This window comes from Brachyistius frenatus, unplaced genomic scaffold (genome assembly GCF_029030835.1).
Source record: "Brachyistius frenatus isolate BFR_SWC_R1_liver_20210118 unplaced genomic scaffold, ASM2903083v1 Contig_72, whole genome shotgun sequence".
In the NCBI taxonomy this organism is placed as follows: domain Eukaryota; kingdom Metazoa; phylum Chordata; class Actinopteri; family Embiotocidae; genus Brachyistius; species Brachyistius frenatus.
Window position 1 is genome coordinate 1,755,374 of NW_027210671.1, and position 21,563 is coordinate 1,776,936.

Sequence of the window (21,563 nt, forward strand, 5' to 3'; positions counted from 1 at the left end):
GGGTCTGAACTATGGGGCAAGATTTGGAACTACAGGCTGGAGCGACGACCTTGCTTCCCCCTCTCCCCTTTGCTTCCCCTTTTCGGTGAGCAGCTCCAGTGTTAGCCTTCTCCTATCAGGCCTGACATGGTAGCTTGTGACCCTGTGTGGTTGAGGAGGAGGCCAGATCAAAGGCGGAAGAGCAGCCTTGGAAAAACACTTGGGCTGAGAATGGACGGGATATCTGTCAGGAAGCCTTTCCCACTGGGCTCACTAGTGCTAGGGTCCAGGGATCGGGTTACCACCCAAAAACACTGACATGAAAGAGGGGGCGACGCTAATCCGCGTACATGGGGCTTTCTGTCTGTCCTCCACTCACACTCCACCACCAATAATGTATCCCTTCTCCCCCTCTGCTCCTCACTTTCTAAACTCTGCACCACTCAGTTTCTCTGAGTCACCCCCTAACCGCACCAACTTAACACGCCCATACCCCCCCAGGCTTCTCTGCGCCACCACCTCACCCAGCTCCCCAACCCTTCACCCCACAAACACTCAAGCTTCATCACAGGGGATTAACAGGAAACCCTGACACAATCCATTGTTAAGGAGACAGAGGGGGCTTGGGTGGTTTTGCCACCCCAAGAGGGTATTTTTTTTTCCACTGGGGTTGTGACGCTTTCAGAGGAGACCGGGGGACTTCGTGGCCTTGGCCTTCTTACTATAACCTCATTGAAATATACACACAAGCACTTCCACAACTCCCAGTTGCATAGACAAGGTCTGGCGGTCAGAAAGAGTTGTTCAGTCGCAACGAGCTGGAGTCTAAGAAAAGAAGGATGCAGAGACAGAGAGGCTGGGGCAAGGGAGGGTGTGGGATAAAGGGAGTGTTCAGGATGAGGATGGCATATATGTGTATGTGTGTGGCAGGGGGTGGGGGTTGGTGTCAGTGCTGTAAATCTTGATGTCACTGACAGGAAGACTGTTGCGGACCATTACCATAAATCTGACAAACGCTAAGTTGATGGGAGGCTGTATCTGTCTGGTCAGGGACCAGTCTAGACGGTCCTATTGAGGGGTCCTACAGCGTAGCCCTGTTTGTTTCCAGCACCATCTGGATGTGGCAGTAAGTGCCCGCTGCTACAGTTCACATACACGTACACTTGTACACACACACACACACACACACACACACACACACACACACACACACACACACACACACACACACACACACACACACACACACACACAAAGTAAACAATGTGTACCATTACAAAAGCCATTGCAAAGGTCCTGACCTTTGCATTGCAAAACAACAATACAAACTAATTAAACAATTTATTTTTGTGATGACAGTATATTCCTATATTGCTGCTAAGGTCAACATTCCTGCACAATTATAATTATAATACAATAAAGTGTACGGCAGCATGCAGTACTCAGATATCATTAGAACAAAGATTGAGGATACGACATGTTAAAAAGTGTTTAATGACCTTCAGTCAGTTTAAAACTTACACACAACAGACATTTTCCAAACTGCGTCTCGGTTGATGCACTGATTTATACCGATACCTCGGGGACGGTCTGAAGCTTCAGAGGACAGCTTCTCACAAAAAAGACTTTATTTCACAAGAGAAGATATTATGTCCCCAAACAAAAGTGCAGCACTTGAATATATGCTGTACTTTTATTTTTTTTGAAGTAATCATAAATCTGTCCCTGAAGCTTGCACAGATCCAAAACTGCTGCTTTTATTTGACAGTGTTCCCCTTAATCTGTTATGTTCATTATCTACAAGTGAAAACAGCTCACGCATACTGTAACACCTCTTGTTTGGCTAACCAAAAATAGATTTCCTATTGAGTTACTGTCCTTGTTGCAAAGAACATGTTCTCCTTCTCACAAAGCCGGATAAAAGTTCACCTGAGGAGAATCTGGGGCCGAGCCAAGAGCTCTGGAAAGTCCAGCCAGCGCTGCACGGGTTCTACGTTTGTCCCCTTTAGAGGGGCCAGCAGTGGGCCACAGCGCGGGAGTCAGCCACGTTCACGAGAGTTTACTGCTTACACTTTGTTTTTCTTTAAAATGCACAAATGTCCCCTCACCAACAAGGTTCATAACCTCCGTTTCCGCCCACACTATTAAGACTAAAACTTTAACAGCCTGAAGAAAAGGAAGCCAGAGAAGAAAGGACAAATGAAGATAGGTTTTCAGAGTACGAAATCAGTCACACTGAGAGAGTTCACTAATGGGTAGAAGACAAAATGGGTTTGATGGGTAAGACATTGATAGGAGAAATATAATCCAAGCAGCAGCACCACTAGACATGCTGTAGACACATTTATCTGTCTGGAGCCTACCTCGGAGCTACTGTGCGTTTTGCGACATTTACTGGAAAAGTACATTAGCTAGAGATTGAGAGGGACAGCATTAAGGGGCCCACTCACAGGACTGTTTTCATGCTACCCTCTTTTTGTAAAAGAAAGCAAGAGGCCGAGACATTCATGGACAGAAGACACCTTTACTCCATGGGACATCCAGAGCGTAGATAAGGAAGCCAAAGAATTGAGGGGTTAAGGGGCTGCCACTGGGTGCCATTATGGCATATAAATCTTGTAATTGGGAAGGGTGATTAGCTTGGCTGCATTAGCATATGGCGCCGGAAAAACGTTGGTTTCCTGGGCACAGTGTAGGGCAAAAAAATGTTTTTCCACACCCATATAGAGGATCAAAGCTTGAGGGGCCCCCTTTTGAAGGCCCTGAAACCAGTGTGCAAGAACCAAGGGGGGTGGGGGGAGCCCCATCTCAGACATAAAAAGGATGGGTGGATGGGGAGGGTACTTGTCCCACTTACATCAGTTACAGCTCATTTTCATACAGCATCTATCTATCGACGACTAACACAATTTTTGATAAAAACAAATCTTAGGGCCCCCATTCTCCCTGAAACAAGTGTGGGAAAGTTTCAAACTTAAGAACATTGTCATTAAATGTGAAAGACCCCTCCCCATCAACTATTTCTAGGCCCTTCTGAGACAAAAAAAACAAAACTGATGGAGACCAACGGAACAATAAATCTGTTTTTATACATTGTGCAGACACCGAGAATTAGGTTGATGGGGGTGGTGGGAAAGGGTGGAGGTGGAGGTGGGGGGGGGGAGGGGGCTGGAAAATCGTTAATTCTTTAACACAGTGAACTATTCCTCGCATCGCATGACGCAAACAAGGCCTGGCCACAAAGATCATTCATAACATCCCCAATGACCTTGTTGAACATGTCAAAGTGTGCGGATTAAGAGGGAGGAGGAGAGAAAAGCAGTCTATGACCAACCTTAGAGACATGACGAGTGAATCTCTGTGTTCTACAAACCCTGAACTGGGATGGAAAATAGGCCTCTGGAGGCTTTTAAGACCAACAAAATGGAAAAGCCATTAATTGCAGTGAGTACAGTTGGGGATCGATCTAGTCTGGATCCAGTATAAAATCCCAAGCCTTCTGAATGCCTCATCTAATCTCATTAAGTTTTGCTTTCGTCATTTGGAGGCAACAAAAGTTATAAATAACTATCAGCCAAACGTTCAGGTTGGATCTCTGATCAGCTGTTGTACGGCAGGAACCAGTGTTAACTCCTACATTAGTCAACATCACTGTTCCTGAAGAGAACCTGATCAATGTTCACTACCTGCAGCTCTCAAAATGAGATGAATAGCAGAAGGTATGAAATGCTGATTGTTTATTGTTCCGACACACAGGGCAACAGTTCGTGTCCTCAAGTAATTGTAACAAACGCGTGTGCTACCCTTTTTTTCTTTTTTATGATTCATGTTCCTTCCACAATACTTTGCAGGAACCTCAGAGACTTTCAGTTGTACTTTAGTGAAACTCTACATGTGTACACCAGCGACAATATATCCGTTTCGCAGGAAAACCTTCTCAGTGTCTTGTATCCAGATGGTCTGCATCTGTGTCCAGTTGAGAGAGAATCATATTCACACCTGCTCTGGCTCTAGGACGTGTCTCGAACACATCAGTGACCACTTGTGCGCAGATTTCTTTTTATCTATGAGAAACTTTGAGCGTTGCTCAGCAGCAAGACAAACTTTTGGACACAGCAACACAACATGTGAGCGGGAGTGGAGCTTTATAGTGCTTTTAAACATCCACTGCGATACTGAACTTATCTGGATGTTACCCGGAGGAGCCGTATGTAAGAAATGTTTAAATCGGTTGGACCGGACCATGTGTGAAAAGGACGTCATTGTCCGCAGAATTCACCCTCTCACAACAGCACAACTCTTGTTAAGAGTTACATTTGTAAAAGGGCAACGGTTGTCCAGAGTTCATATGACAAAAAAGCTTTTTAAAATTGTCCAGGGAATACTGATTTTGGGCATGTATGCATGAACACTACATGCAATCACATGCATGTCTGAACGCCTTAAAGTGAGACAGAACGATTTGGGCAAAAAAATTCAACCTCAGTTTCAGTCAGTTATTTCATTCTCCCCAAGTCAAGACTAAGCATAACTCAAAACGTGGTACCCTTTTACTATTGCACACATTGTAAGGAACAGCATGAGGAGCAGCTGTGCAGCAACAACAAAGTACCTTGTCATTCCTGATATAAAATGCTTCGCGAACTTCCTTCCACCGGGGCCTTGTCATGTCGTACAGGGTGATACCGGAAGGGAAGTTAATAATAGAAGCTAGCATCTGAATTTCCAAGAAACACAATTTTTTCCTGTCTCCCTTCATGCTTTTGTCTCTACTTTTCTTCTGTGTTATTTCATCAGCTACAGCACTGCTGCCATTACTCAAGTGTGTTTGACTAGCAAAGCGCAGCATACAGGGCCGTCTATAAGGTAAAGGTGACAGCCTACGTCATTATTGTGACTCCAGAGATCTGTTTTAAACTGTTAGCGCTGGTGTTGTCTTAGAGACAGTGAGGGAGCCACACATCCCACTTTTGGAAGCCGTTTTTCACATCACCATTTGAATTAAATGAATCTATCGGCCAACCCTAGTCCAAAGGAAGCTTTGGGGTCAACAGGTGGTCTAAGACACTGCATGGACAACAGTTACTTTATGTCCGTGACCTTTTAGCATGCAATAATTGTAGGTATATGACAACAAAAACAGTTTCAATTCTTCTTAGTATACCAAGAGAACAATGCACTTTACATGATATTGTTGTCACCACGGGAATGATTATTTCCCTGTATAAGTGCATTCACTAAAGTTGCTTATGTCATACTTGACATTTTATTACAAATGTATTAATGGATCAACAGAAAAGACGAAATATCTCAATTAATACAGCTTGAAATTCTTGAAATATTGTATGTATGTATATATACATATATATATACATACATATATACACACGCATATATATATGCATATATATATATACACACACACACATATATACACATATATACATGCATATATATGTGTATATATATATATTTATATATACATATATATAGCTGCATATATGTAGCTGCTGCTACTGCTATTCTTCTTCTTTTTCTTCTGTTTCTGTAAGTAATTTCTTTGTATATTTCAGTTACAGGATTTCTATGTTCAAGCCGTTGTTTAAGTCATATCTGTCCTGGGCAATTTTTGCTTACAAAGACTAAAGGGCAAACAGAAAGGTGAGGTTTGTATTTTATCTATATATTATAATGTTCAATGCCAATAAATGATTATATATCATATATATTATAATAGTGGCATAAAATTAACAGAAAAAGAGAAATCGCTAATCACAACCATTTGTGTGACAATTAATAATCAACTCAAATTTTATGTTGGTGACAAGCTTTGGCTGAGTCTACTTCATAAATGCTCCCTTGACAAATATTCACAATTGTATGGAACATGGCATTTTTTTAAATGCTGCTATCAAATGTTGTATGTCCCTTGTCTTAAAAGAAAACAAGGCCATGCCAAAGGAAACATGGATGCAATCATGGCTACCAGTGTGAGATATTCAAAACCAGCTGAATCTTCTTGTTTTGCAATATGAATGACGCTCTTAAAAAACGAATTACTTTTCACAAGAATCTTCTTTGTGACCACATAAACACAATGTGAAAACAGTGTGTACAAGCTTCTTTGGAACAGAGAATTGTTTTAAAACATTACAGTATCCTAAACTGTTGCACAACTCCACTATAACATTTTCTCGTATATTACTGAGAAAACTGAGTGGCAAATCCTGCAGACAAGGACGGATGAAATGCTAAAGCCAAACATCTGGTGGTATTTCAACTCTGGGAAATCGCAGGTCGTTCTGTGCCATAACCTTTCGCATTGAGCGTGAATCTTTGAGACTTTGGGGCGTTTCGGCGCGTTTGTCGGAAGTTAACCAGACACATTGTTTTAACCTTTGCCAGAGGAGCCTCTGTCTCATTCCCAGGGGCTGGCTGTGTAAAAGTGTCAATGACTTCAATAGGCCTTCATTAAGCACAGTTAGTGTCAACAGTTAATTATGCAAATTAGGAGACCCCTCATGTGGTTTGTGGTGTCCCTGGCCTCCCCCTTTCATTGCAGCCTCACACACAAAAAAGTACCACCCCGCAGACATGCACACACTCCACATAGCACATACATTCACGTACACACACTGTATGCCATTCATACATTACTTTTCCTCCTCACTCATTTCTTGTCAGGAATCAAAAATGGAGTGTTATGGTGCCGATACATAAATGGAGGCCGATGAGGCCCCTGAGGTCTCCAGTGGCTTTTCTTGCCATCAAAGAATCTCCGGAAGGTTCTTGCTGGGTGAAGCTGAAAGCCCACCAAGTTCTCCTCATCAAGATTGGGTGGGGGGGGCATCCGTGCCCCCTCAAAAACAAAATGGAGGAAAAAAAAAAAACTGCATCAAAACAGTCAATTAGGCAAAAATGCATGACAGCCAAATTCGAGCATTGTTTCTGTGATGGTGATGACAGGCCTCTTCCACACATGTGATGCCTGCGGCCCCCTGATTTTCAAAGGCTGGGAAGCCATCAGTAATTAATAATCACACACTTTGGGCCCCTCAGTTGTGACTGGCGGATTCTTTGTAGAGACAGCCTCAAAAACCTCAAATCCACATTTCACCTACCTCCTGTCACCCCATCGGCGCTAGTTTGTGTCCATCTCCCTCACAAATAGCTCGATCACTGCCTGCTGTTCGCTTCAGGTACATTGTTTATCAGCCATTTGAGGGGCTCCACTTCATTGTAGGGGGACGATTATGGGCGCCAATTTTAACCAGCTCCCCCCTCAACCCTCCATCTAAACCCGTTCACCTCCCACTAATTGTGCAGAGATATGGTTGTTGGGGGTTTAAGGGGTGGCTAGATGAAATGGTCTCCATCGTGAACTGAGAACGGTTTACACAACACATTTGCTTTTGGAACCAATCTCTTGTTTGTTATTTTGTTTCCCTTAGCCTTTTTCCCCGACAAAGACAACTTCTCAAAAACAACAGTCTCTAAGTGCTTACGTAATAGTAAATCAGAACCAGATTGTGGCGTCCGCTGGTCCACCAAGTAAAGCTGTGGGAGCAAGGCTCTATCCACTCACCATGTGATACAGGTGTCATATTTTCTTTTGATACAGGAAAGAACATCGCAGTAACCCCATAACCCCACAGCAGTCTATTCCTGAATCGTGGTAGACGCTCTAATGCCAAAATGAGCAATGATGCCGGCATTACTGGTTTTCATTTAGATCATTCAGTGGCATGCTTACATAGCCAGTTCCAAAATAAATGCTAAACATGTGCTTGGTCTAATGCACAGGCGTTATACGGAACATATCCAAGTGCAACTTGCACAGCGTGTGGACTGAGCATTGGCCAGGACATAGAGAGGGTCATTGCAGTTTGGCTGCACCTAGCTGACCTGCATGTCTACGCAGTGCAGTTAGAAAGTATTATGACAGTGACATGTTTGTCACTTTGGCTGAGTACAGCAAATTGGATTTCAAATAAAACACTGACCATGAGGCTACGGTGTTAAGTTTAGCTTTAAGTGTGTGTAATGCGAGTAGTGTAAAACTTGTCGCCCATTTTATACATCTCGGACAATGCATCAGGAACCAGATCCTCAACGAGAAGCACGGTACCCAAAGTGCCTGAGAGAGTTTATTTTTTGTATTTTTTGTATCTTTAACAGCCAAACAGAAGAGCTCTTGATTGGCCAAGTTACTTTCCTGGTCTCAATCTAAATGATCATATTTTTCCCTCGCTGAGGAAACTGAAAAGAAAAAGCTCTTTAAACAACAACAAAGTGAAAAGGACTGCAGAACAGGCCGGGTAGAGGCAAACATTAAATACGGAGGCTTTATGGTTCTCTTAATTTGTCCTATTATTTTACATGCCCTCATAATGGGGTATTATTTATGAAAAGGGCTATGATTCATACACTGATGTGCCTGTAAACACCCTCAAATTAAAGCTGAGAAACAGCGCTGGTTAATTTCAGATCCAATGTGCTGAAGGACAGAGTCAACACCACAAAACATGTGTGGCTAATATTTTTTTTAAATTTTCTCACATGTGTGTGAAACATGAAGAAGATAGAAAAGGCTCAGGGCTGAACCGGGAAAGTGTGTGTGTAGGCTACCACTATACAAACTGTACGACTAAATCCCACACAGGCAGCATTTGACTAAAGCCAATGGACTCCACATGTCTTTCCTACTTCAAAGGGGACAAAAAAACATATCACATTGTACAATCCCGTCCCCCTCCTTTACAGGAACAGGCTTAAAAACTCAGTATGTGACACTAATATAATTCAACTAACAATTTAACTGCCTCAGAAATAATATCTACAATAAAAATAATCACATTATGTGGGAATGTAAACTATACATTCTTGGTAAATGTCCATTATCATTAGGGGTTAACTGTATGTCATCACTTCTTCACCAAGTCTATCTTCAGTACATGTTTGCTCTGCATTATCCTGACACCTACTGGATGAACAGATATTTTCAATGCCTCACAGGACACTTTAAAAAGCACCATTGTGAAACCACATTGCCAAGTATCAACACACTCACTGTGCTGACATGCAGTAGACAGAGTGGCAAATAGAATATGAAAAATCTACCAATTGAGTCAGTCAGATGAAAGTGAATGCTGCCAATTATGCAATCAATCATTGAAGAATTGCCCCCTGGTAAACGCCAAAATAAATAATTACATGAAAGACAGTGTAGATGAACAACATGTGAAAGTGGGCAACAGTCTGCTGTGATCCAGCTAGAACACAAACCAAGGACTCCACATTACCAACAAAATCATACTTTACCAGAAGAAGGGATGGACACCAGACACACACACACACACACACACTAAGAGCCAAGACTGATGGACAGATGTTGCGCGTATGGCAGTATTGCGCAAAGGAGCTTTCAGAGACGACTAAGCACAGAGGGAAACGTTTACTTAGTCAAAGACAGGAAAGAACAGTCAGAGGCCAACTGTGCCATGATCCATCACAGACCTACCTATGACAGTGCACAGTGCAACCTGATTCAGAGGTAGCCTCAGCCCTTCCTGAGGCCTGCCTCCCCAAGGAAGAGAGCTTACAGCCTACCAACTGTGGATGAATGTGCATGTTAGGGAAAAATATCTGCTTGTCAGAAAGTACTACAGACATAAAAAGGAACTTACATGAAAGAAAGTGTCATATGTTCAACTGCCATAAAAATAAAAGATCATTTACTGTACTGTGTTCTGTGAAAGCCACATTTAAGGCTTTTAAGAAAGGTATCAAGAAGAGGAAAAGAAAGTGCACGATAAAACACCAGCAGGGTATTGGTTTTTACAAAGACGCATTCATCCAGTGAGTAATCATCGATGACGCAGAGGGTTTTAAAGCATTTCATATGTTTTTGGCCCCTTTCACTTTAGCTTTAGAAGAGTGAAAACGATAGCACGTAATAAATAAGCCAGAACAAAAGACAGCAATTTTTCATCTTGAATGCTACATTTCTTTATTGTGGCTTTGCATGCTATTAAATATGGTCTCAAAAACCACAAAAAAAATTCATCACTTTCAGTTTCCCTCAAATGCCCAGCGGTTTTCCATACATCCTCTTATGACCGTGCTTTTTAACGCCTCCTAAAAGAAACCACAGTGATATGTGTCCTATAAAATATCTGTAAAAAAGACTAAAGGCATTTCCCTTCCTGGGTTAAGTAACCTCAGTTGACCCCTTAAATACAAAAGCTTATGATTTGCTTTGCATGGTACACATTAATCCTTGTATCCAATGGGCTAAGTTCACGCAATGCACCAGTAAAACATCTAAAAGGGAAAACAAAGCTGAATTCCTGTCTGTGTCTGCTGTTGACTTTAAAAGTAGAATGCAGTATGTTAAAGTCATGTATTTGACTTGAAAGTGTTTCATAGGAAAGGAGCAGGTGAGCTAATGAGCAGATCGGTGACTGCATGGCTCCACCCAGAGGATGCAGGAGTGAATTTTTATCCACTCAATCTTCTGCCACAAGAGAAATTTGTCAAATTTAAATTTCATTATGTGTCAGTTTTGAGAACCCTGTGTCTCACTGTCCAGGTGTGATATACTTGACAAACAACAATGAAGACTTTCTTTACGTACAAAATGATGGCTTCATATTAAAAGGTTTTCAGGTAAAAACTTTGTTCAAACTGGCTTAAAGGTAATCAGAAATGAAGTCTATTGTCAAGTCTTATTATATTCAATCTATTCATCTCTGAAGGAAGTGCAAACTAGGGCTGACACACATTTTATTTGATTAGTCAATTTGTTGACTGAAAGCGAATGAGTTGTTGAGCTTTTCCCAGTTTCCCAAACGTATGCCCTTCTTGTTTTTTGTTTTCTGCCATTAGAAACTGGATACTTTGGGAATGTTCAACTATTTATAAAACAAATATTAACAATTTGGAGGGATACTTATTGCACTGATTGTATTTCCAACTTAGTGCCAAAAAGTTAAGCAAAAGTATTGATGGATACATGAATGTCGAAATCAATAATGAGTAACAGCCCTAATAAAAACGCCTATTGGTAACATACTCCAGACCCCTCAAAATAAAAGGAGTGCATTCTGGATGATACAGTCAAAACATCTTCCAATCAATTAGGTCCATGCTTCAATCTTAGTTGAAAATTGTGCTGCGTTACGTCGGGATATTAGACTACGCTTCAGTAAGGAAACGCTCAAGCTTTTTGACAGATGAGGGGGATTTGGCTACTAAACCACATCCCAAAAGAGTTCTGTGAACAGTAGATCCAATAATTTGGAAAGACATGGGAGACAAATGTTTCAGAAAAACACTCCTTAATGTGTCTCCTCATACTTAAGGGTAAATCATCAGTCTGGAAAACAAAGATATCATGAGAGAACAAGTATTTGCGCAGATGGGTGTGCTGAGTCCTCACGGTGGTTTCATATTTCTTTCCCATTAGACAATTATGCAGAGCAATCATGGGGTCAAATGATGCCAACTGTCAGGCTGCCAGGACAATTACAAATATTATGGAATTAAGAAATCTTTTGGCTATCTGCAAATATGATCTACATGTACAAAGGTGAAAAATGACTCATGCAGTCTCTAATTTGCCATATAACTTTTTTAAAGTGCAGGTTTTGTGCTTCTTAAGCTGGCTTGCAGTGTATTGGTGGAGGAGCTGATAAAATTGGACATATCAAGTGTCATTATCTCTAAGCTCCTTTGTTAGCTCTGTTTCAAACTTAATAGTTCCATGGTAACTTTCTGAGAATTTAGTAACCCTCTTCTTCAAAATGTGTTTGCTGTAAACAGGTTTTAAATTCCAGTGAGGTGAGTTGCAACCTCTGTGGAAAAGCAGTTTTCTCACAGAAAGCAGCAAGGCGTCCCTTTTAATCCCTTCAAGGCAGACTTTTATGGACTTGTTTTTGAAGTCACTGTTTCTTATGTTTTTATGTTGTGTCGTTGCTGTTAGTCTGTTTTGTGCCGTGTTTAAGTGCCTCACTGTAAAACACTGTAAACCAACTTGCAATGTGAAATAACTTTGGAGCACTCGTCTCAGCCTACACCCAGCAGTGAACTGGGTTTTGACCACTTTCCCTCTTAACTGCCGTGTAGTTCACTGAACACTCACATAAAAGTGATGTGATGACCATCAGCTGCATCAACACTGGAAAATAACCCAAGAAGGCAAAAACTATCATTTGTCTGCATTACTCCTTCTGTAACAGTAAAATAGTTACTACAAAGGTTTTGTTTTGTTTTTCATGTGTCCTGTATCAAACCAACAACCACTAAATTCATATATGTATCAAATTTGAAGCGACAGGCGGATGGAACTGAAGTTTTGAGTTGAATGTCTGAACAGTATGCAGTGTGCTTAATTTAAACAAAGGTCATGAGGGGTCCTGGGCTAAAAAGTTACTGACAGACAATAAATTCAGCAGTTCCTTTAATGTGTCGGCCATGGCACTTTCTGTCCAACGACAACAGAGGGCGCCATTACACTTTCTATAAATCAGCAGCTCATGCAATCATACCAAGCGTGTCTACACACAATCCTTCACTCAACTCCTCAACGCTGGGGTGAATCTGATCTGAAGTATGTTTGGAAATCGGTTCTGGTCTTGTCTGGAACCAGTTAGGAATATTTAGATGTCCATGTGAGCAGAGAACTGATATCTGCACCCACAGTGTTGTGAGTAGAAGTGTTATCTTCCAAGAACAGAAACCAGATGAGATTATGGAAAAAGCATGATGATTGGAGATCAGTTGACCCGTGTTGTGACACACACATATGGCTTCACCAGTAATACATTTGAATGACCTACATAGCACACACTGTGCTACATTTTGCATTTATTTAGTCGAGCATGTTTTGTGTTTTTCTATCCTGAAAGAGTTGTTTGCATTTTTCCGAGAGAGACATCATTTACCATGAGAAACCTGTTAAGAGATTTAAAATCGACAAAACTAAACTATAAAGAAAAATGTATCTTTCAAATAATCATGCATGCCAACAATCAGCTTCCTCCTGAATTTCAGGGTCACCTCCTGCCCCTTTCTCGTTTTGTTGTTTCTCCTGGGAAACTCGCGTAACTTCCATGGCCCTAATACTCTATTTTGAATAGCCATTATACACAGATCCATGAGTTTTGTGTGTTTGACGTTACCCAAGCTGCCAGACCATCTATGAAATACAGTCTACACACACTACATAGAATTTCAATCCATCTGTCGCCACAACCTGGCAACGTACAACCCGATTCAAGGGGCATGAACACAGCTGCTCTCTGCGCAGAACAGCAGGCCAGTTGACGGCTGAATTAATTATCTAGCTAACTTAGCTGCTGTCAAAATGCCATGACAGACTGTTTTCCCCTTAAAATCCACAAATACACCTGCAAATCCGCCTGAGCCGTTGGCATTGATATCTGCTGATCACCAGGATATTGGTCACACCTTTTGCATGTAGGGCTGATTTTAATAGACAATCACAACAACGCAATACATTTGCATACACAGATGAATGAAATGATAATTGTAAAAATGAATGTGTTCTGTTCCACAGTGCAGTGTTTCTATGATAGATTCTCGTTGATGTTGTGTCATAACATAAATACGACATAAATACATCTGGTTATTTATGTATTTACTATCCCCTTTTCTGGGCCCAAAAAAAAAAAATCCTGTATTTTGAAATCTAAATGGTGGCAAGTATGCAGATCATACAGTCCTGCACATGAGAATACTGGAAACAAAAGTACTTTGACTTTTCTAGATATGTAATTCATATGTCACCAGTACAGTTGTTGGAGATTTGTCAATACTAGTGCTGATATGATACAAGAGTTTCAGTTACAATGTTAAAACAATCTTTTTTTAATAGAATGCTTAGAGAAATATACATTTGTTTTTCTAGGAATCTTTTTGTCATTTAACAAAAGAGACACAACTTTTCAACAATGAAATATTGTCTGCATTATTTGGGCAAATTTATTGTCAGGAAGCTTATGTTTAGACAAATATTTACAAAACAAAATTTACCTCAGTAAATTTCTAATTTAAACACATTTAAGCTCCATGAATATGACTTTGCATTCAATGCCAACCTGACAGCTTTCAAAACTCAATGCTAGAGAATAATTTCAGTATCAGCCTCTTCGCCACCGGGACCATAAACATTCATGTAAGGTTGATCCTGCAAACCACTGTGAAGACATCACCTGTCAGTCCAGGGTTTATTTTTAACACGGCATTGCACATACCTATTGAAGGAAGCTGGCAGTTTACAAATGATTAAATGTGGGCGTACACATCTGGACATGCCCACATAGACATAGAAAACACAGCTGCCCACGTCACTTCACACTTCCTCCACATAAGGCCAAAAATATCTGTGCTCAATGAAAAAATTTAAAGAGGAAACCTCTTTTTATAGGATTGGATCTCTCACCATTCATATATCAAAGAGGATTACATCTGGGGGTGGAACCAGCCTCAGTGGACACAACACAAAAAATCAATACTTTGGGACCAAGTCGATGACCCAGAATTCTAAAAACAATTACGGTACTTATTTTTCTATGGCAACAAAAGTACCACAGGTGCTGCAAATGCTGTATGGACTGGAGATACTGGACAATGCAACATGTCGTCACGTGTTCATATCCTGAAATGGTGCCGTTATTTATGAATTGCAACAGCTGAGTTTATTGAAAATTCCTTCATTTGATTGATTTATTATATTGACAGACAGTTAAATACAGGAGCTCCTGCTCAACACACTCTACAAAAGGCCTTGTTTGAAAAGTACCATCTGATTTTATTCTTGTGGAATAGCTGTGACTGACTTCGTATCTTGCACTTAACGAGGAGACGTGCCTATTTTATGCTGCTGCGAAACAGAGCTGTCTGAAATAGTAATTAGACCACGATTTCCACTGTCATAATTAGGAGTCCCTCAGAGATTGCATTGACTGCGGGGCTGACAGTCACTGTGAAGAATTAGGTGGAAAACTGCTCTTGGCTCTGTGACTGTACCCGAGCTCTTTATTAAAAACACTACTGAACATTTGTGCATGTAATTTTCCAAACAAAAAGTTTCAGCTTCATCTGTTCAAGTTCCCTGAACTATCTAGAGCACATGCAAAGGATTATTGCAGTAGGACTGGGTCAACATACTTTTTTTTTTTTTTTCAAGGTGCTTTTATTTAGGTGTCGTAGTAAGGAGGAGCCCTCTTCCTATTCACGCTCCGATCCATTTAGATCATTGTTTTTTAATTGATTACATGATTGTTTATAGCTTTATAGGATATCAGGTTTTGTTGTATGGGGATTTCAGGCGTCATTTCAATTGTCAGTCTACCAAATGATGTAATACACAAATGCATCATAAGAGAAGTGGGTGAACATGTGAAGAGGTTTATAGATCTTTTAAAAATAAGAGTCAGCATTTAGAAATGTTTTAATTCACTTGGTTTGTGGACTAACAGTGACTGGTAACCGTAAGAAAACTGATTGAAACAGAAAGAGGGCCTCTGGCTGGGATTACTGAAGGACTTTGCAGCCCACTCATGTATTACAATGTCTTGTGGATAAGCATATTACAGTGTTTCAGGCTCTGAGCTTGGTGTGAAGATGGGTCCTTGTCATGTCAGGGGGGACAAAGACTTGTATAACAGAAAGACGCTATAAGGCGTCTCCCAACAAAAGCCAAAAGCGAGAGGTTTCACATTCAATGTGAATTTTAGCTACAACTTGTGTGTGTGTGCGTGTATATATATATATATATATATATATATATATATATATATATATATATATATATTTACGATGGAGGACAAACATCTATATGTGTGTGTATGTATGTATGTATGTATGTGTATATATATACACACACACATATAGATGTTTGTCCTCCATCCTAGTATGCTGCCCCTGCACACTTCCTCTGAAACTGCATTTTGTGTTTTTGTCGTTACAAATTTACCAAGTTTCCCTGTGGAACAGTTACAGCTTCCTGTTGTCACCAAACTGCTTAGTTAAACTCCAGATATTTTCTTGCTCTTGAACCTGCTCTGCCACTGTATTCTTTATGTCCGATAGAAAATCCAACCTATACTCTGACAGCGAAACAAGTTGTGGTCAAAACTTTCTACAATTTGATGGACATGAATACTGCATATGTGCCACTAGAAAGGCAGTGATCCTGAATATACACTCTCAGAGTTCCTTGTATACATAATACACAAAGGCCAAAAGTGTCATCCAAAACTGTCTGCCAATACGTCTCCAACAGGAAATTCTTCTTTGTTGTTTCCCAAATGACCAGAGCTAAATTCCTTCCCAAAATGTCCTTGACGCAACAAAACAAACCAGTAAGGGCTGCCAGGTTTTAGGAAACAGTCCACGATAGTTGGTGGGTGACCCTTGGTGATCTCTCAATCATCATCCCACCAGGTCCTGTGGTTATTTTGAAGTGTGCAATATTCAAGGCCCAGGACGGGGCAATAGCTGCTCCCATCCTGCCTTTCAAAAAGACGGAAGCAGGTTGGAAATGTATGCTGCTCACACGCTGTGAGAAGAAGAGTTTATTTTCTGTGCAAGAATTTTTCTGAGACATAATATAATCACAAAAACAATAACTTCTTAAAATGAATGAGTCCCACAGGCTTATAAGTAACCTATACCCATTATTACATTGAATTATAAAGGGCTACATGAGGTCAGAAAATATGTTTGATTCAGTAAGACACAGCAGTGGGAAATAAAACATTTAAAAAAATTTTTTAAAAAAAAATCCATGAAAACATTTCAGCAACATATCTTAATACTATACACTGTACTGGGCAAAGATCTTATCTATGGATAAGAGAGCTAAAAATGCCTCTCCCTGAGAACAGGATGACCTTTTTTTGTCGAGCTATAAATATCATTTAAAAGGTGGGTATCAGGATTTCCTTTAGAAGCTGCATTTGGAATTAACATTAAGGACCAATCTGTGTTATTTCCAAAGGATTGACATTTATTTGGAAAGCAGTGCACTGCTGTGTGTGTGTGTGTGGGGGGGGGGGGTTAAGCATGAAAGCATATTGCATTACAAATTACAAACTAGAAATGTCTGTGTCACATGTGAGAGAGAACAATGGTCAATCATTCGTGTTTTCCCACTTTGTACACTCACCGAGGGGTCTTTTGGAACTTTGAAGCCATTTGGCTGAGTGTGGGAGTTATCTATTCAAAACCAAGCAGGCGTAAAAACAGTGGTAGAAGAGAGATCCTGCTGCAAGCTGGATTGAACTTGAACAGTAACTTTGAACAAAGATGAACCAAGGACTAAGATTAGTCAGGCTCAAGGTCAAACTAAGTAAAATGACTGAAAAGCTCACGAGCTAAGGAATGTGCATAGAGCTGGTGTTTGATCCAGTGGAAACATTCAGAACAAATCCACCTTGTTGTGATGTCTCTGACTGAATCACTGCCAAACATTCATTTTAACCTGAGGTGAACAAAATAAAGGCGATGTCAACATTTCCTCTCATGGCTCCATTAAACATATATTCATTAAAGAACCATGAAGGATTTAACTATCAGTACAGGATTGTTCTACATTACAGTGGCCTTGCCTCAAGCCTAAAGGCCAACTTATTCTATAAAGCATGTGAGGGCACAACAACATTGGAAAAAATGGAAAAGGGTTATCTCTATGCAGTGACACAGCAGCACAGAAACCAAGAAGACAAAAGATTCAAAAGAAGAAACAAACCATCTTAACAACTCTCTGTCAAATACAGCCTTCAGCAAGACATTGATGAATGGATCCAGTAAATTGATAGCAAGAAACTCTGGACCATTTCTGAAAGAATAAAATGCACAAAGTAGATTCTCTCTTTTGGTCAGTAAATTAATTTCCTTGCGATAACGTTTAAACAAAGCATTTTCTGATGCAATTATTTGTATATAGCGTAAATTCAAGTGCATAATACTCCGAATCATATATGATAAAACTTAACTGGATGACACAAACTATAAAACTGAAACAATACAATTTTAGTTTTTTGGTACATTATTATGGGGTTCAATCTTTACATGGTAAACAGGATGCAGGTGTTGCCACTGTGGTCGCAGCTGCAAAAAACAGCAAACTTTAAGATAAAAGTTGTTTTTAATTTTCACGGGTTGATAACCACTCACTTCATAACATTGTTCATAACGTCATCATTGAGATAAAATACTGAGTGTACCCTGAGCTACAGTCTGCAGAACCAACTAATTTAATATTACTGAAAAAATGCCAAGGTGTTTCTGTTAACCTATACCTCCATTGATATCAATGGGGTGAACAAAATAATAAATACACAGCATGACAAACTACAGCTTCCAAAACCTTGAATCACTATTTATAAACGAAACAATATTGAATCAAGTTAAATCAATATTTATAAACTAAACTTGGCTTCATCTGATAAAATAATGCTGTGTTTTGATCAAGCACAATTTAACTGATTTAAAGCTTCTTAAAAAGACAGCATTAATAAAGCATCTTAATTAGCTCTCACCACTGTCCAATTAAAAACTCTTTTACTTGTTCAGTTCCTGTTTGTTCAACCAGTCCTGCATGAGGTGACAGAGTCAGCATGCTGATTCAGATTCCGGGTCGTGTGCTGTAAAGCACCAATGTGCATTTTAACTTCAAGTAGGTCATTGTCACCATGCACACTCAGTGGTTTCTTTCCAAATTAAGCTTGAAGCAGCCTTGAGACTCGTGGTCTGAATGCTGTGGCCGGAGCCTTAGGGTTAGATCTAGCAATTGAGTGGAGCAGCCATTTTTCCACACCATTAATAACATAATGAGATGACAACAAAGTGCCTAATACGATCACTTAGACCCCTTAATGGTTAAGGGTGCAAAGAGTAGTAGTCACGGAGCCCACAGCACGTGGTCACCTGTACTAATGTCCCACGGCACCTGCTGTTACCAACTTAAAAAACAAAATCTAACGGCACTCTTGCATGTGTGACATCTAAACACTAAGAAGATCCTCAAAAGAGCATTTGTTTAAACTTCAATTGTGAGATTAAATCATACTGTGCAGCTTTTACGTTAGGCAGGGTTCGGGGTCAACTAGGCTGGACTGGAGTGGCTGTTGAACGTAGGTAGTGAACGGGAACAGCTTGGCTTTTGGTTTAAAGTCCAGTGTCGGATTTCACCCACTGACAGCACCTCAATACTCAACGGATGTATTACATGTGCTGAAGTAGTAGCATACTTTATATTCCACTATGTATCTGTGTTTGCATTGTTTCATTCATTTTGTGATGAGAGTGATGGGGGTAAGGTCCAAACTGTTTCATTAAAGAAATGGCCACTTAACGCAGAATTATAAATGGAACTTCTGTCTCCATTTTTCCCAAATTTTAAAAACTATAATCGTTTTTTGTTTTCTCAAAATGACAATGTGTTGCTATGATTAATTGAGCTCAAGCAAACGTATGGTCTGATTTGGTCCATTTTCAGTTCCAGCTGTGGTTTGCAGCTTCAGAAGCAGGACTTTGGACCAAAAGGCCACCAGTCCCGATTTCTTTGACCAGCAAGGAAAAACATCCAGGCTGAAGGGCTTTGGCCAAAGCACCGAACCTCCAGACTGCACTGTGTGTGTGTCTGTGTTCAATGCTAAACTTACTTTGTAGCATACCGCGATGCCAGCAGCTTCTACAAAGCGTCGGTATTTGACGCCCTGAAAATGAGAACTGGCTGTCTGATCAATGACGTGCTGAATCAGACAGCTCTTGTCACATCTCCTTTCATTATCGGTGTGGCTGGTAAATGATGCTTTAATTCATTTTCAAACTCATGATATACATACAGTAGCCTTTGCTTTGTGATGTGGTGCCACTGCTCATTTTCCAGGGAGCTTCATAAACCAAAAATGGATGGGGAAAAAAAAAAAAAAAAAAAGAATTAAGGAAATAAAAATGTAATAGTATCCCCTGACTTCAGACACGGGGCTGTTTATTTTAGGAGAGGCAGAGTGCCTCCACCATAAAATTGTGCTGGAAACCCTGCTGTGTCAGTAGAACACTGGGAAACTATCAAGAGAGATATTTTCAATCACATAAATCAAAAACTGTGGCAAGTGAGAACAAGTTGGTTGTGACAAAGAAGAAAACCGCTGCAATTTGGCACCATTTTTGAGGCTACACCAAACGACACCAGAGATAAACTTCAAAGCAGCGATACAAATTTGTTTTAATCTCAGAACACTTCAGGAATAAGCAGCTGAATGGTGTGAATTAAACTTTGCATTTTTCAGATTGCACATGATAGTGGGTAAATAAAAAAATTAAAAAAAAACGTTTAGGTTGACAGACAGGCTGTCGGAAACAAACACCGAGTCAAACACTGACTATAATGGACAGTGTAGTCAGGCACCGTCTGTGCCGTCCCGTCTTCTGCTGCAGCTCAACAGTCTTTACTGGCGTTGTGATTACAGACTGATGAAAAGTAGTCTATAATATCGGCAAAGGTTTACCAAGCTTTTCTTGACTTCCCAGTGAAATACTTCCGTCAGCACCACATCAAATGTCTGTCAATAAATGTTGTAAAGGTTGTGGATTCAGAAGTTTGTTTTTCTTCACGACAAAGCTTGAACTACAGACATGCAGCGGTGCTGAGATCTTATCAAAGTGTTTATCTACCACAGAATCACAAGTTTTGAGGGTTTGATTTTGTGCACCACAGTCCAGGATATTGTGCTCCCCCAGCAGGGGCTTGAGTCTCAACGCGATCAACCAAAGGCAAAACAATCACAGACATTGAACTTCTGTATGGCAAACTTTTACTTATATTGATCTCCGTTTTCAGCCGTCAGTATTCGCACCATGTAGCTTTCACTTCCAGACAGCAGACACATGTATTACGGCGATCTGCTCAACAAGCACTGGACTCATTCATGATGCAGCTGTCAACCTGCTTCTCACTGTCAGAGACTCCAGCCAGCAGCCTAGTTTAATATACATCACTGATAAATCTGAGCATTACACTGAATTATGTCCAATCACTACTAGGGATGGGCATTTCAAACAAAATTACTATTAGAAAATCGCTCTGAACTTTCTGATATAGACTATTCGCCCGACTATTGGCCCAGTCGGATGAATGATATTTAAACCTTGGCATCAACTGAATTTATTTTCATTTGAGAGAGTGATGCCAGGCAACGAAGCTGGGCAGTACTGTTGACATGTGAGGAGGTTCGGCTGATACAGACTGTATCGAGTTAGCGGACATTTGCATCTGTGCTTTGACTTTGTACGTAACCGCTTGGCGGCAATACTTTGCTTGGCGTTTGGTGTGAACACACCATGGGGACAGCCACGTCCGCTGACGTTGTGTGGATGTTGAGGATGAAGCACACCGACTGATGAACCGGCAGGTAACGATAGCTTAGCACAGAGCAGAACTTCACTTGAGCCTTAAGTGGGACAGTCCACAGCTGGAAAGAGTGATTACCAGCGATAGTTGTTATATCAACATCTTCTGTTACTTTATTCCAATAAACCTTAATACCCAC

At 40.5% G+C, this 21,563-nt stretch overlaps 1 protein-coding gene across 3 annotated transcripts in view; it reads right to left on the reverse strand.

Annotated features, from left to right (window-relative positions):
* LOC138626308 (ADP-ribosylation factor-like protein 15) overlaps positions 1-21,563 on the reverse strand; it is a 155,379-nt gene that overhangs the window by 67,027 nt on the left and 66,789 nt on the right. The window lies entirely within an intron of this gene.